Raw genomic sequence first — 18153 nt, 5'->3', positions numbered from 1 at the left:
GCCAGAAATTGTGAGTGTAGAAACTGAATTCTACCAGATGACACGTTCCCTAATTCTGAGATCGGGCAGTCCCCCACCGGTCGAGTCGCTGAGCCGGTGAAGTACGGGATGCCAAGAGAGCCAGAAACACCGCTGCCCGCCGACCAAGTCACTGTCATGGGACATGTGGTCGATGCAGCCAAACAGAAGCTATTCCTGGACCTGATGGGTAGCACGCCGATCACCCCCGTCACGACGACGGTGACGGCTGCGCATCCAAAGGTGACCAGGGCCCATAAAGTGAACCCGAACAACTTGTCCGGAGCGCTACAAGGAGCCGGGCATGCTAGGACGCCGGCGGAGCCCGTGTTGCCAGTGGCAGACCAAAGTCCTTCCCCCACTCGCGGGAGGACAGCGTCGCCGCGGCGACAACGAGGCCCGCCCCGAAGAAATTAAAGAAGTCCGACTCACCAAAGTCGGACAAGAAGCCCTTCCCGACAGAGGGAGGTAAGCCGGACTAAAGGTGCGAGGAGCCGATCGCCGCGTGTCATTCGACACGTGGTCAGACAGCCCCTCAGTGCCTGTGTCCTCGACGTCCCTGTGCCGACTAAACTGAAGCTCTCGCCCCTATCATACAAAGGGGATAACGACCCAACCGACCATGCCGAGGCTTTCGAGTCGTACATGTCGGTGTGGGAGCAACCCGATGAGGTGTGGTGCCGAGTCTTCCCAACGACCCTGCATGGGATTTCACAGAGTTGGTACAAGGGGCTACCTAATGGTTCGGTATACTGTTATGCCGACCTGAGGGATAATTTCATAGCCCAGTATGCTTGCAACAAGCGAAGGGCCGTGGAAACATCGGATCTCCTGACTATCCGACAGGGGGAGGACGAGTCCCTTCGGAGCTACGTCAAGAGATTCGACGCTAAGGTTCAGCAGATTCGTGAGCTGAACACCGAACTGGCGGCCTTCGCACTGATGAAAGGCCTCCCGAAAGGCGAGTTCAAAAACGAGCTCATCAAGTGCGAGGACCTCAACCTAGACTCCGCCAGAAAGATGGCCGACCGAGCCGTAAAGGTGGAGGATTATCACAAGACCTGGGTAGGCCACAGTGAAGCTGGGCACCCAGAGAGGAGGAGCCGCCGGGACAACATAGATGAAGGACGTCGTGACGTTAATAGGTCACGGCCTGAGAGATTTAATAGGAAACAGAACTCGGCGGGCGCCGGGGGGAGTTCGGGACCATAACCCCAGAAGCGGTACAGCGGTCTCACCCCCCTGGTCAAATCACCGGCCGAGGTCTTTGCCCTAAGAAAGAATGAAGGGCAGAAATGGGCAAGGCCCCCCAAGGCGAGGGGGGACGGTGACACGATCCAGTACTGCGAGTACCACGGCCACACCGGCCATAAGACCGACAACTGTCGGCAGCTAAGGAACGCCATCGAAGAGCTCATCCGAAAGGGGGCCCTCAGCAAGTATGTAGCTGGAGGCCAAGGAAAAAGCGCCGACGGGGCGGATAGAAAATCAGTATTCCAACGGATGGGAGTGATCCAAGTTGTCATCAGAGGAAACGAGAACGGTGGATCAGCTAATGGGCACAAACGACACCTAAATGAGTTATACCAAGCCATCAACTTTGTGCCTAACACAACGATCCCCGCTTCCACCGTCCCCGATATAACCATTGGAAAGAAGGACTACGAGGGAGTCGTCGCCCCGCACAGCGACCCGCTTGTCGTCCACCTGGATATAGCCAACCACTTGGTCAAAAGGTGCCTGATTGACACAGGCGCCTACACAAACATCATGTTCAGGGAGTGCTTTCTTAATCTCGGCCTGAAGATTGGAGACCTGAGCCTCTGCACTAACCCGCTATACAGCTTCTCTGGGGCCGGTCTGGTACCCCTGGGGTCAATCAGACTGCCGGTGATGTTCGGCCAAGCCGACGCGGCTAAAAATGTTTTATCTGAGTTCGTGGTTATCGACGGCTCGTCTGCCTACAATGTCCTCATAGGCCGGGTCACTTTGAGCGAGGCCGATGCAGTGATGTCCATCTGGGCCCTGACATTGATGTACGTCTCGGACCGGGGGGAAGCACAAAAGCTCGTCTCCAAGGACGAAAACGATGAAATAGTCAATATTCAAGTATCTGCCAGAGGGTGCAACATGCAATCCCTCAAAGTGGCAAAGAAATCATACAAAGGGAAGAGCCCATCCTTGCAGCAGGAGGGCGAACCGATGAATACTAACTGACAGACATGGAGGGTGTGCTTCTAATAAGTCATTGGAACACGGACAACCTAAGGAAATACTTCGTATAGCGGCGGAGGTGTCCGAGACCGTTGTGGGAACCCCAACGCATGATTATACCTTATGAAGAATGATCCAAGTTTTCCATCAAAATACTTGTCCCCTCCATAGTCATGCCAAAGTGGACGCCACGGCCAAAGCCGGGCAGTCACGCCAGATGCAGTTGATACTCGCGAAAGCGACCAACATGCTTAGGAACGTATAAGTACAGTTGAGACGCAAATCTAGCCGCCTCGGCCAACCGAAGGCCTGACAGAGGAAGCGATCAATATGTCTACAGATACGAACGCTGTCGAGCCGTAACCTCGATTGCCTCGGCCAAAGCCGGGAGTGACGGGGACACAATGACCGATACGCTAATAGGAACGTATAAGTACAGTTGAGATGCAATTCTAGTCGCCTCGGCCAACCGAAGGCCTGGCAGAGGAAGCGATCAATATGTCTACAGATACGAACGCTGTCGAGCCGTAACCTTGATTGCCTCGGCCAAAGCCAGGAGTGACGGGGACACAATGACCGATACGCTAACATGTTCACAACGGTGGTTGGGAAGCGCAAATCTGACCGCCTCGGCTAAGACCGGGAGTGGAGGAGGAAGCGACCGACATGCCAACATGTTGAAAAACGTTTAAGTATAATTGAGATGCGCCTTCTAACTGCCTCGGCCAAGCCGAAAGTAAAAACGAAAAAGCGCTCAATATGTTGAAACGTAATAAGACAACTGAATGGAGGATGAGAACAAACTTTATTGAAAATGTTTACAGGTGAGGCAAAACAAAGTCGACGGCCGTCCCCATAGGGATAGCCTAAACATAACCTACCAAAGTTTAACAAAAACAAAAGGTACAACAAAAGGTTACAGACATTAAGACTTGAAGCGCCAAAAGGATGGCAGGGAGGAAAGGCTCAATAGTTGGCCTCCGAACAGCTGAAGCTGTCCGAAGGGCCGGGTGAATCTGGTGACGACCGCCCGTCTCCCTATGGCTGTTTCTGCTCGCCACCGGCAGCAGTAGCAGCATCACCAACAGTGGGCGGCCCAGAAGCCGACTTGGCAGCTTCACCCGCCTTCGCCCTCTCAGCCTCCTCCCTGGCCTCCTTCACCTTAGCATCCCGGGCCGCCTTGGCCTCAGCTTCCTGAGTAGCCTTCGCCGCCTTCGCCTCATCCGCCGCCTTCGCCTCCGCAGCAGCCGCCTTCTCATCGAGAAGCCGGTCAAAATCTTGCCACGGGAAGGTACCTTCAGGAAGGAGCTCTTTGATCACATCCATGGTGGCATCTTCAGCTTGGTCCCGGTACCGGGCACACATGTCAGGGATGATGACGGTTTTAAGCATATCAATATCCTTCTCCCTCTGAGCAAGGATAGCCTTTGTGTTCTTATGCTCCTTCGCCTCGGCGCCATGCAGATCCTTCCATCTTCCCCTCTGCTCAACCATGGTCTTATAGCCGCCCTCAAGCTTGACCTTTTCCTCCCGCAGCTTAGCGACATCAGCCAATGCCGACTCAACCTTGGCTCTCTCGGCCAGGACCTCCTTCTCAGCGTCCTCCTTAAGCTTCCGCTCAGCAAGGAAATCCTTCATAGAGGCCAGGAAGTCTTTCCTCGTCGACGCGGCCTCCTTCTTAGCAGCGGCAAGCTCAAGCCTAAGCCGTTCAAGTTCAGGGGCAATTTGAGCCACGAGCTTTTCTTGCTCGATAAGCTGAGTGCCGGCTAGTTCAGCCCACCTCAGCAGCCTTTCTGCCAACTTTACGCCGTCCTCCCTAAGCTGAACACAGGAAGCCTTCTGGGATGAGGAGTCGGCGGTGACATTTTTATCGCCCGTCTGCATAGGCCGCTTCTCCAATTGCCGTTCAGTACGAACAACGACTGACGACGGCTGATCTACAAAAAACCCTGACAAAGCGTCCATGTCAACATTCATTGACATATCAGAAAGCCTGTCATCAGGAATGCCTAAAGAACCTGCTAAATCCGAGCCATGGGTTAGATCCGTACCAGTCTTAGCCTTCTTGGACAGAGGGCCGGCTGGACCCTTTTCTTTCCCGGCCTCGGTAACAGCAGCAGCAGCAGGCGTTGCCTCTTTTCTCTTATTTGAAGGAGGAGGACCCTCCACAACGGTGACCTCCTCTTCAACATCGACGACCACCACCTGCTCCTTTTGGACTACGGGGATTAAAGATTGAGTTGGAGTTGACGTCGTGGCCGCCGTAGACGTTGTCTTTGGTCTCCGGCGCGGCACGTTACCGCCAATCTCCGCTTGAGTCGCCGCCACATCTATTGCCTTCATCGCCTGCTCCATAATTTTGTGTGGGGCCGGTCTGCGATCACGTGGCGCGGCCTTAGGATGCAGCTCAACAACCTTCCCGTTCTAGTCAAGTCACAACTTCTTGAGGATGGAGACAGAGAGAGGGCCAAATCGATCTGCAGGAAACAAAACAGGAGTTAAGCACAAGAAGTAAAACAAAGCTCAAATACAGAAGCATAAAAGCAAAGGTGGGCCTCATACCGACCCCACTCACCCTGGCCGAGGGCCGATATGAGGCCGACGTGGCAAAGCGGCTCGTCCTGAAGAACGATCTGCGTCGGGGGCATCCATCCTTTCGGCGTGCCATCCTTCTCAGCCTCAAACAGCCTCATTGCCCGCGTTTCGTCCTCTTTAAGATAGACCTTCTGGGCGTCCATCTTAAGTTTATTACGGGAGACATATTTATCATGCTCCCCCCGACTCTCACACCGCAAATTGACGCGGCTCTGGAATGACCGAGGCAGTGGATAGTCCTTCGGAACCTCGACGTATACCCACCGCCCCTTCCAGTCCTTGCAAGATGACAACTTGGAAACGGTAACGTAACCCGGCTCCGTCTGCACGCTATACCACCCCGTGCCACCTAGGGTAGTCTGCCGCAGATGATGAAGCCGGCAGAACAGGTTGACCGTTGGGGCCTCCCCCTTAAACAAACAAACCCATACAAAGCCAACGATCGTCCTAATGGCCAACGGATGCAGTTGTGCCACGTCGACATTCATAGCTTTGATTATGGCCGCAACGTGTACATTAAGAGGAAACCGGAGCCCATACTCCAGGTGTCTGATGTACATGCCGATACAGCCTTCGGGAGGGCAACAGACTGCCTGATCACCCTCAGGGACAACAATTCTATACCCCCTTCCGAAGGAGTAATGATCTTCAAAAAGTTCAGGACCGGAACAACTAGCGAACTTGTTCGTCCAAACACGATCGGGTTTAATCGAACAGGCGTCGCCGTGCCACAAGAGATGCGGCCTCTCCGAATCAGATTGGGTCGCCTCATCATCTTCGTCATCATCAAAACCCTCCAAAAATTTTGGATCAATTTCAGGAGAAGGCGACTTGGGACCCCCAAACCCTATCGGGGTGACAACCAGTGGCTCCTGTTCATCAGGATGCGACGGTTCGCCCCCCGGCGCAGAGGTACTGGGTTGAGCATCAGCAGAAGACATGGTGACAATAAAAACTTAACAAATAAAAGTTGAAAAAATTTGTTTGTTTACCTTGGAAGAAAGTGTTACGCCGAGTAACGCTTCGAGAATTAGAGAGAGAAAGAAACTCTTCGAAAAAACTAGAAAGAGGAAATTTTTTGAAGAAATGAAGTTTGATGGTCAAAAGAGGGGCACACTGCTCTATTTATAGAGCAAAGCCCATGAAGCGGACCAATCAGGGCAAAGCCCATGAAGCGTCCACCAACCGACACCAGGCCACGAGTCAAGCATGCAGCCACGGAATGTCAATCGACATAACAATAACCAAACTTCTTTGACACGCTCCTTTGTATTTACTTGCAAACGGCCAGCTGATCAACCAAGCTTGGCAGCACCGGCCGGGGGCAATCAAAGGCACACGGCACTCTCAACCTTGGTCTCGGCCAGCGCCTATTTTCTTTTCCACATTTGATGTCCATTACACAACAATGTGGAGGGGGGATATGGTACGGCCTGAACAGAACCAAGAAACAGAACCAAGCCGAGGAAGAAGTTCGACATGCGCAGAATACGCTCAACACGCATCGGAGTCCATACCACGGCATAGACTACGCTGGGGGCAAATTGATGGGGCATATTCTGCACCCGCTGACCGAGTCAACATATTGAGCAAGGTCAAAGCTAAAAGACATCAAGTCAACATATTAACAGCCTAACCGACGAAGCCTATCGGCCTGTCACTTGGGTCTCGGCTCGGCAACTAGCCGGCCGAGAGGCATATCCGTGTACTCACATCCAGTCCCCTCGGCATGGAGTCAACCAGGCCTGCCGGCCTGCCATGGGTCACCCGACCGAGGGTAAGATGGTCTTTCCACCTGCTCTGCCACTTGGCCACTTGGCCACTACGTGACAAAAGGTGAAAGTCTATAAATACTCCACTTCTCTCATTGAGAAAAGGATCACAAATCAATCCGAAAATCATAATAATCTGGTATAAACTCCCTTATCTCTCTACAATATACTTTGCCGAGTAACATACAACTTATCTCTTTAAGTTTAATGACTTGAGCGTCGGAGTGAGTACACTTGGCCCCAAGCCGAGTCCTCAGTTTGTTAATCTCTTCAGGAAAGAGTGAAAGGAAGAGACGAGCAACGACATCATTCAACAAGCTTACGTGGTCACAAACCTGCTCCGAAATTACACCCGGAACAAATAGGAAAGGTAGAAAAGATGAAGAAGTGTTTGGTGATGAAATGAATGGTGTGTTGGGGTTTATTTAGAGAGGGAGTTTTGGAAGGAGTCAGGAGAGTTTTGGTTTTCTAGAAGACGAGTACTTGACAACTCATCCCACGTTACCGCGTTCGTCCTGCCAATTATCTTGATTTCTCTTTTAAAATTCGCCATTAAGTTACTTAAGCGCAAATTCTTGTTTCAGACGACCATTTGTATGACTATTTTATGGTTAAATGTAACCGCGATGGCGGTTACACTTGATTGTAAAATAATTAAAAAATCTCATCTTATTGCTTCAGATCAAAATGATCCGTCTGAAGCAAGACCAAAACCAGCTGTACGTTAAAAAGGTCCATTTTTTAGGTGTCTTTGATTTGAAAATGATTTTATATTATTATGATGGAAAACTGATGATTGATTGTGAAATAATTCTATGATCATTTAAGTGAGGTTTTGTAGAGGTTTGTTGCTAATTTGTTTGTCAGTTGGCTAGACTAGGAGGGTGTACAAGTTTTGATAACTGGCCGTAAGTTACAAAGTTAATTTGAGGATGGCATTGTTGGGGTGTCGAAGACGATGGTGCCACAAGCGAGATGAGTAGGTGGCCGTGAATGCCTGGGGTGGTGAAGAAGGCTTCCATTCGTAAGTGCCTTCATGGAATTGGCCTTGAAGAAGAGCTGCTCCCGTCGAGATTGATTTAAAACAGAAAGACGTGCGTGATAATAAGGCAATTGCACAATTATCTTTACGAAATTGAGATACGGAAAGCAATTTGCGTGAGATATTAGGGACAACAAGAACATTATTAAAGATAAGAGAGTGATGAGAAAATAAACCAAGATGTGTGATGGGAAGGGCAGTGCCATCACCAATGACGAGATCATCAGGTCCTTCGTATGAGGCATGAAGCGATAGGGTACTAAGATCATTTGTGATATGGTGTGAAGCACCACTGTCTATCAAATATAACGTGGATGGTGTGTTGGTGACGGTAGCAGTGTGGGCATGGGGACGGTAGTTTCTGGTCGGTGGAGGAGGGAAAATGACATTAGGGTAGTCGCGTTTGAAGTCGGGACAATCACCCGTAACATGTCGAACTTCCTAACAATAATGGCATTTCCCTTTGAAGGGTTTGGGTTGTGAGGGAGTGGTGACAGTAGCACGGGTTTGATTGTTGTTATGATAGTTGGAGCGAAGTTGAGAGGTGGGTTGATGAGAGCGTGGCTGATTGTTGACCGATTACTGACAGGTTGCAGCATGGGCAGATGGTTGAAAAGGACTGGTGGCTGGTTGGTTCTTGACCGTGATTTCATCTTGAATCAATTTTCATGGAAGGCTGCAAACGAGATGGGAGTGTCTCGGGCACGAACGACATCGATCACTGGTTTGTATAGGTTTTGATCGAGTCCATGGATGATTTGAGAAGTGGTGTCCTCATCATCCATAGGTTTTCCAAGTTGTTCTAATTGGTCGATGGATTTGATAGCGAGTAGGTAGCCATTGACGTTTTGTCACCAAGCGAGACATTCTTCAATCGATTTTTGAGTTAAAGAATGTGACCTCTCAAGGGGTTGGCGTAAGTCGTGGCTAGGAGTTGTCAAGCGTCAGCCGAGGTTTTGGCCTCAAGGATGAGAGAGGCTACTATTTCATGGAGGGTTGCCGCAAGTGCACCAAGAATAAGTTGGTCTTGGCGGAACCACGTGTTGTAGGGCGGGTTAGGAGTTGGTTCAGGGTTTGGTTTGGTGTCAGTGGGTATGGGAGTAATGGTTTGAGGAGGGGGGGAGGTGTGTGCAGGTGCTGATGTATCACTTTTATACACTTTTATAATTCCTTTCATGTTGGTTTTGATACCGTTTCCGTGCTTATTATGTCATTTATATGCCTTTTATAGTGAAATGTCGATAATGCCGCTACTTTATGTTTTAATGCAGAAATGACGCATTATGAGTGAATCAAGTAAAGATGAGCATTGCGGATATGGCATAGCGGAATACACGAGGCATGACATGAGAAACGAGGAGACTTGAAGATAAAAAGAGAAGTTAAGACGAAGATAGAGCAGAGAACCTGATTCCTCGATTGAGTAGCCATAGGCTTGATCGATTGACTTGTTATACTTGAGACGATTGTCTAGAATCAATATCTTTAACAGTTAGTTGGTTAGATAACAAAGTCAGTTTTTTTTTGTTTCAAATAAGCGCGCACTATGTCTCGGTTAAGATACTCCAACCATGTTTGGGATAAGAGAACTCTTATCACTTGAGTTAACTCTCATTCTAGATAAAGAAGTCGGGTGAAGTTTAGTTACTTGTATACATAGAAGACCATTATACATTATTACAATTACAATAATTAGGGGTGTTCAAAATAAACCGAACCGAAAAACCGTGCATTTTTTAGGTTCGGTTAACCGAACCGTTTAGACAAAGCGGTTTGGTTCACCGAACTATTAAATGTCATGGAAAGGGTTCAGTTTAGGTTCGCTATTTTAGAAAAGCGGTTAACTGAACCGAACCGTTTGACTAAAAATTTAGCAAAAAATGAAAATACTATATAGAAAATTTGTTGTCCTGTTTCATTTTATTAGTGCATTCAAACTCAAAAACTTATAAATTGATTAAAAATAAAGTATATCTACTTAATTTTATGGTTAGGTATAATATATATTGAGAATTTAATTAAATCACTTGAAAGAGTAAACTGAAATTGAAAAAAAATGCATAGAACGATTATCGGTTAACCGTTAACCGAACCGCTAATAACCGTTCAAAGTGGTTAACCGAACCGCTTATAACCGTTATAAACCGTGCGGTTTAGGTTCGGAGTTTGGCCGAACCGAACCGCACCTGAACCGAATTAAATTAGCGGTCGGTGAACCGAACCGCGAATGAACACCCCTAACAATAATCATTTTATAGAAATGCACAAATACATTGCATTCATCTTGAGTAATCATGTTATTGTAACTAAATCAAGTTTATGTGAATGCCCTTTGTCGAGTAAGGTACAATTGTGATGGCGGAAAAAATCATCGCCTTTTTATAATTGCAACGGGTTTTATAACGAAATGGGACGTGCAAGGATGTGCAATGGTGATACAAAATAAAACTAATCATAAGATTATGTTTTATTAGTTGTTAGATCTTATTGATTAAGTTTGGAATTTCAGTTATCTTTTAGTTAGTTTATTAGTTATATTTTAATTATCTTTTAGTTACTTGTTGGTTAAAAAGACTATAGTTATTTATAGGGAGTTCAGTTTGTTATTTTCAATCAAATTATGAATATTGAATAAGAAAAACCGTAACTTTTGCGTTGCAATTGTGAAATCCGGATTGACGCGTTTCGTTCCAAACCTCGTTCTTGTTTGACGCGTTTCAAACATTAACTCGATTGTTAGCAATAGGTCTTGCGAAGCAATCACCATTGTTCAAGTTATAGGTCTAACTTGAGCTAATAACCCCTTTTTGTGTTCGTTATTTTCTGTTAGATTGTCACGCTTATCACGTGACAAGTTTCGAGTTCGTTAAAAGTTCGTTAAGCTTCCGCATTCGTATCATATGGTATCATACCTAAGTTCTTGATTTTCTTTAACCAACACGATCTTATGGGGGAAAGGAGTTGGAATGCTTGTAACATCCCCATAGGTCGGGACCTTTCCTCTAGGCAATTCTCATCATATGGAGGTATCACAAGCCTTTGTTTCCCAAGAGTGTAGTGCGAACAACAAGTAAAGATGTAATTTGGATAACATAAATAGTTAAGTTGTAGAGTTAAGTGATCACAAGTGAGGGATATAAAAATCATCCCATTAATACAACCAAATCGAATGGAGTCTAAATGTCAAAAACTAGATAAGAACAAATGAAGACAACGAGGTAGATCGCTCCCAAGTCCGCTACTCAACACATTCACCTGTCGACACTGCTCCCCATATGGGCGAAAATCACCATATGGTTCATCACAGACATTCAAACCCAAGTGTTAGCCAATGATATGAATGTTCAATAATAAACAAGAGATGCAACCAACTTACTAATTTAATGAGGTATGTAACATGACAATCAAACATCCACCAAACTCATCTCCTCCAACCGTGACCGGGACACGCCCACGACGTCACTAAAACCACTAAGGTACTCGGAACACGTCCGTGGCACCGGGCCCGAGTGCGACTCGACTCCCCTGTCAGACAACATGCCTCACCGCATGAGTCCCTCCATAACCCAAGTACTAATGTGCACATTCCCTTGGAGTGGGAAGCTCCAAGGGAGACTTGAGCGGAAGACGGTTTCCAAACCGCCTTCCGTCTCCAAAACCATCACCAACATCCTCCAACAATCTCCAATGTCAACAATTCACCAACAACAAGAACAATTAACCAAACAAGCATGCCATTAAATTCATACAACAGTCAATTCATGCTCATAACTTCATTAATTCATTTTCTCTTCTTTTAATTGCTTATTAACATGTTATAGTGCAAGATAATTAATGCTAGAGTCCTTCACCATACTCATTCTTCCCCAAATCATTATGTGACCACAATATGTACCAAATCCTAATTATCCAACACATGTTATAATGCAACTAATATGAGATAAATGTAATTAATGATATTAAATGCACAATTAAACACTCATAAAACCATAGCTAAATAGGGAAACCCTATCTTGAGCTTATCTTCATAATCCCACAAGCTAATCCCTAGAAATGCTCCTCAATGAAACTTCCTACACATATTAGTTATTATAATTAACACTACAATTTATTATAACAACATACTAACTTAACTCCTTGAATTCTTACAACATAATTGGGTAAGGAGTAAATCACTAACTAAATAAAGTTGTTAAGACAAGAAAGAAGAGAAGAAGTAGTGTAGATCCACTTACAATAAAGGAGAAAGGCTAAGGAGGCAAGAACTCTTCTATGGAAACTTAGGGTTTTGAGAGGATTTGATGGTGGAGAGTTTAGAGAGAAGTTGGTGAAGTTTAGAGAGTGGTGAATAGTGTATGAGAGGGGTTTTGATGTAGGAAATCTGAAAAGATAGGGTTATGAAAGCGACACTTCACCAAACATTTCCCGTGTAAAAACTCACTCGACCGGTACTCGGTCGAGTAGAAGCCCATTCGATCGAGTGGAGGCTACACTCGGTCGAGTGGAGGCTTCACTCGGTCGAGTGGATGGTCACTCAGTCGAATGACCGACTTTCCAGGCTTTCCAGCCTGTTGTATTGGGTCACTCGGTCGAGTGGAGCTGCACTCGGCCGAGTGGGTTCTCTATTCGGTCTAGTTATACTTAAATAAATACGAGGTATTACAATGCCACCGAAAGAGTTCGTACTTTTCTGAAGAAACTTTAGTGGAGATCGATTCTGGTTTGAATTTCGATTTGCCACCTGTTTTTGATGAAGATGTGAATGAGACTTCACCTTCCAAGGAATCAGAACCAACTATCACCAGTCTTACTCTCGTCAACGCTGCAACGCAAAACCAAGTTGTTGCTAGCGCATATGTAAGCACTTACTTGAGTCCGTTGAAGTTACCCCTGAACCAGAGGTTATCCCAGCCTTTGATCATTGATATAAGCTAGAACTTGATCATTTTTAATAGAGAAAATTGTTGGTACTCAAAGAGAGTGGAGTCAGGGGTCGTTCCTTACTCAAGAGTACAACTCAAGATTAGATTTAGGCTGAATTTTGGTACAACTGATAACGGACTTGGGATAATTGTTCCATCAAGGCGAAAATACTTCATGAAAAAATTTGATCTGGGAGGTCGTAGGTCTAAGAATCGAGACGATTCTTTTTGAAGAAGGGGAGTATGATACAAAATAAAACTAATAATAAGATTATATTTTATTAGTTGTTAGAACTTATTGATTAAGTTTAGAATTTCAGTTATCTTTTAGTTAGTTTATTAGTTATCTTTTAATTATCTTTTAGTTACTTGTTGGTTAAGAAGACAATAGTTATTTATAGGGAGTTCAATTTGTTATTTTCAATCAGATTATGAATATTGAATAAGAAAAACCGCAACTTTTGCGTTGCAATTGTAAAATTCGGATCGACGCATTTCGTTCCAAACCTCGTTCTTGTTTGACGCGTTTCAAACATTAACTCGATTGTTAGCTGTAGGTCTTGCAAAGCAAACACCGTTTTTCAAGTTATAGGTCTAACTTGAGCAAATATCTTCTTTTTGTGTTCGTTATTTTTTGTTAGATTGTCACGCTTATCACGTGACAAGTTTCAACTTCGTTAAAAGTTCGTTAAGCTTCCGCATTCGTATCAAATGGAATATAGGGCCGTCTCAAGAAAAGTGGGGGCCTGTTTGATATGTTCATTTTATATATACTTCTATCCCTCATTTTAGCTCGGTTTCTATTGTTTATCATACTTTAATTAGTATATTGTGAGCTAATCTTGTGTTCTAGGTGTATTGTCGTGTTTGTTACGCTTTTGTAGGAATATAAGCATTTAGAGACTTTTTCCTATCACATTAGCATACACCAAGTTCACTAAGCTAAGTGGAAACAAGATGGACCAAGCATGACAATGGAAGGTGTTTCCAAGCCCAAGCAAGTGTGTGTGAGAAATGCAAAATGATCCTACAAAGACCCCAACAAGAAGTCCAAAAATCATGTGGAAAATATCAAAGCTTAGGATGCTCATTTGGATGCTCTTAGAAGGATTTATGAAGCATTAACCAGGTGCATTAAGGATCATTTATCGCAAACATTGGATTCCTTCAAGCATTAAACAAGAATTTAAGCCAAAGTACCCGGATAACCACGACCCCGATCGGGGCCGCATGCATCTTGATTGTTTACGTTTCTTCTTCCTCTCCTATAAATAGGAGAGGCATCCCAAGGCTTAGGCATCCAATTTTTACGTCCCATTTCCACTTTACAATAGCCTTAAGCTTTATATTTCTCTCATTAGTTTTCTCATTTTTAGTTTACAAGTTGTTAAGCTTTCCTTAGTTAAATCCTTCAACATTTTATTCTACAAGTTATTGTTCAAGCATTTCTTATTCAAGCATTTGGTTATTATTTGTTCTTCCATACAAGTTCATCTCTTTAAGGTATTTCTTTTTATAGTTTACATTTCTATTTAGTTTATATTTAGTTTATAATTAAGCACTCCTTTTAGATTACTTTAGTTCTATTTCTTTTACATGTTAAAACATTTAGTTCATATAAATCACTCAACCATGTTTATCATTTCTCTTTATATAGTTTACAATTCACACCTTATCATGAGTAGCTAAATCTCTTAGTCTAAGGGCTAGGGGAGCCATGCAAATCAAGTATATAACGTGATAAAATGGGTTGATAATAATATTGTTTAAATTGCTTCTATCACATGCTTGTGCCATAACGTTTAATCTTTGTTTAAGGCCTTATTCAATTGATTAAGTTTGTTCATACGTTCTATAAGTCGAGAGGCACGGAATTGAATTAGACTAAGCATGTATAGTAGGACGACCTAGTCATGGACGAGAGTTTCTCTAGGACCCGGTCTATGGTTGACACTAATATCGTAAGATGGGTGTCTCTAAGCCTAAGCAATTGACAATGTTATTAGTACCGAATTTATCATATGTTTACCCTTGCATGTGTGACCCGAACCCCTTAGACTCTCTTTTTAATTATATAATTTACATCATACTTTCTATTAATCATCAAACCAACAAATCAAACCAAAAACGAAATCGACCTTGATAAAAATCTACCCATAGCAATTCACAACGTAATTCCCGTTTCCTTGTGGTTCGACCCCTATTACTACATTTACTTGTGTTTAGGGAATTTATCTTTGCATAGGTACGCGATAAGCCTATCAAATTTTGGCGAAACGGTTTTATTGCTTTTTGAATTGTCGATTTTTATCTTGTTTTCCTTTGTCTTGGGGAACACTTGTTCCTTAAGACCGTTACTTATCATTTTCCTAGAAATTGTTGTCTTATGTCCAGGTCCTCTCGTAGTAGAGAATTGCTTTCACCAGATTCCGATCCCGAGAAAACCTTTAGGAGAAGACGACGTTTTTGGAAGGAAGTGAAAGAAGCGACTTCTCCCGTACAAGTTGAAAGTGCTAGAAAGTCTTACTTAGACGATCTAGAAGCCCTTGAAGAGGAGGAGGTTTCAAGTTCATCATCTCCACCACCATCACCATCTACTACCAAAAAGATGGTGAAACTTTCCGATCATTCAAAGCCCACCGCGGCCATGCTTCCGGCCGGTATCACCACTACTCAAATTACTGCGCCGGAATTCGAGATCAAGTCGGCTTTCATTAGCCTTGTGGAGAGGAAGAAATTTGGGGGAAGTCCTTTGGAGGATCCCAATTTGCATGTGCAAAACTTTTGTGACTATTGCTCCATGATTCGTCAAACGGGCGTCACTCAAGCCCAAATAAGGGAAATACTTTTCCCTTTCTCTTTGAAGGACAAGGCCAAGCTTTGGATCAATAGCCTTGACCGCACTGCCATGGGAATCACCAATTGGGAGACTTTGGCTCTAGCCTTCTATCAAAAGTTTTTTCCACCGGAGAAAACTCAAACTTTGAGGAGCCAAATCACCGGATTCCGTCAACAAGATCTTGAGAGCTTATATGAGGCTTGGGAGAGGTACAAAGAGCTTCAAAGACAATGCCCACATCATGGGCTAGATGATTGGTTTCTAGTAATAACATTCTACAATGGATGTTGTGCCGAGTCCCGAAGGATTCTTGATTCCGCCAACAATGGGCGGTTTGATCAAATTGACACCGACCTTGCTCATGCCACGATTGAATCTATGGCGGTCCATGATGCCCAATATGTCAATTCTCGAGTTGTGCCATCCAAAGGTAAAGAAGAATCCTCCAACAACTCTGTTTTGCTCGCTCAAATTGCCTTGCTCCAAAAACAATTGGCGGAAAGAGATGCTAAAGATTCCCTTCAACAACTCAATGTCGTGTCTTCAACAAGCCAAATCATTGTTTGTGATGGTTGCGGAGGTGCGGGTCATTATGCCGTTCATTGCCGAGCTCCTATCGAAGAGGTAAATGCTTTTCAAGCTTTAAAACAAAGTTCATATCCACCGGGTACTTTTTCCAACACTTACAACCCGAATTCAAAATTCCATCCGAACTTGTCTTACACTAGCAACAATGTGCTTAACCCACAACCCCCACCACAACAAAATGCCTATGTTCCTCAACAACAAAAGTATATCCCTCCACCGGGTTATCAAAATCAACAAAGGCCCCCACAAAACAATTACCAACAAAATCCACCACAAAATGCACAACAAAACAATCAAGGAGTTGGTAAGCTCGAGGGTATGATAGTCCAAATGCAAAGGGAATTATTGGCTCAAATTCAAAAGAATGATCAAGCTCATAGTGCCGCGGTCAAGATGTTGGAACAATAAGTGGCTCAACTAGCCGCTTCTATTCTCAAAGGAAGAACGGACAACTACCTCCCCAAGGTGAGCAACCACATGAAACTGTTAATTCTATTTCCTTGAGAAGTGGTTCAAGCTATGATGATCCATCCATGACTTTGGATTATGAGGTGGTTGTTAAAAAGGCCAAGTTTGGGGGAAATGATAAAAAGAAGGCTAGTGAAGGGCCTCTTGTTAAGGATCATGTGCCATTTCCTCATCGATTGTTGATGCTAAAGAGGAAGAGCAAGCTTGATGCCAAGAATGTTGAGTCCCCTATGCCCAACGGAAGTGACAAGGTGATTGTTGAAGAATCTCTCCTAATGCTATGGAGAATGATGCCGTGTCAAAGAAGGTGAGTGTTCCCAATGCGGAAGAGAAGGTGGAAGATGTGGAGGATGCTCCTCCCAAGGAAGTTGTTCAAATACCATTTCCTCATCACCTCGCAAAGCACAAGGAAGAAGGTAAGTTCGGTAAGTTCATGGAAATGTGTAAGAATTTACAAGTCACCGTCCCATTTTTAGAATTGCTTACCCAAGTCCCCTCCTACGCAAAGTTTATGAAGGAAATCCTCTCAAAGAAGCGATCCTTCAATGAGGTTGAGACCATTGCTTTCACGAAGAGTGTAGTACATTCTTACAAAATAAGTCTCCCCCGAAACTTAAGGATCCCGGTAGCTATTCTATTCCTTGCACTATAGGCACATATACCATTGATAAGGCCCTTTGCGACCTAGGTGCTAGTGTAAGTGTCATGCCCTATTCCCTTTATGAAAAACTTAACATGGGTGCTTTAAAATGCACAAGTACAACATTTCAAATGGCGGACCGTTCTTCAAAGCGACATTTAGGTGTCTTAGAAGATGTACCCGTCAAAGTTGGCAAGTTTTTCATACCCGTTGACTTCCTCATACTTGATATGGCCGAGGACTCACAAACCCCAATTATATTGGGTAGGCCATTTTTACGCACCGCGGGTGCGCTAATTGATGTGAAAAATGGGAGGTTGATGTTGGAAGTGGGTGATGACCGGGTTTCCTTTAGCAAGAACAACACCATTAGAAGCCCAATGTTACAAGAGTCTTGTTATTTATTTAGCACTGTGGACTCTTCTCTTGCCTCTACTACACTTGGCTCCTTACTAATGGATCTGTTGGAGGACGATATTGGTGTTGTTTGCTTTGTAGGTGACGATGCTAAGGGCGCTATTGCTAAGAGTGCCAAAAAGAAGAAAGGGAAATTTTATTTGAAAAATTTCAAATGGTTGCGAAATGCTAAAGGAGCTATGACATGGAGCTTGGTTGGTGGCAAGCTCAAAAACAAAACTTGAATCAAATAGCTTCTTGCGTCGTGCGGGGCGTTAAACCAGCGCTTCTTGGGAGGCAACCCAAGCTTTTTATTTGTTTTTATTTATTTTCTGCAATTTATTGTTTTTCGTAGATTAGAAATAAAATGCTCGACTTGACGATGTTTCTTTTTGTGATTCTTAGGTGAAAAATGAAGGGAGAAAAATTAGAAGTAAATTTGGCACGCTTCCCCATGCAAGAACCCCGTTCGGGGACGTGGTTTTCGAAAAACGAGAAGGAAATTGAATCATACGCGGAAAAGAGTCAAAACCTGAAGAGGCAGTCAACCCCGATCGGGGTTGCCAGCCCCGATCGGGGTCGTGGTTCCGTGACTTCCTGGCCTTTGCTTTATACGGGTAAAAAAAAATAAAAGAGATAGATTTCTTTCTATCATTCAA

General features: G+C 44.5%; 1 non-coding gene across 1 annotated transcript; it reads right to left on the bottom strand.

Annotated features, from left to right (window-relative positions):
• Nucleotides 1–15543: 15543 nt before the first annotated feature.
• On the bottom strand, nucleotides 15544–15650 carry LOC141610280 (small nucleolar RNA R71). The gene has a single exon (XR_012528183.1). It is a non-coding gene; the product is annotated as a small nucleolar RNA R71 (small nucleolar RNA).
• Nucleotides 15651–18153: the final 2503 nt, after the last annotated feature.

The sequence above is a fragment of the Silene latifolia genome, chromosome 10 (genome assembly GCF_048544455.1).
Source record: "Silene latifolia isolate original U9 population chromosome 10, ASM4854445v1, whole genome shotgun sequence".
In the NCBI taxonomy this organism is placed as follows: Eukaryota; Viridiplantae; Streptophyta; class Magnoliopsida; order Caryophyllales; family Caryophyllaceae; genus Silene; species Silene latifolia.
Note: the sequence above shows the minus strand (reverse complement) of the source record. Positions and strands in the feature narration are given on the sequence as shown.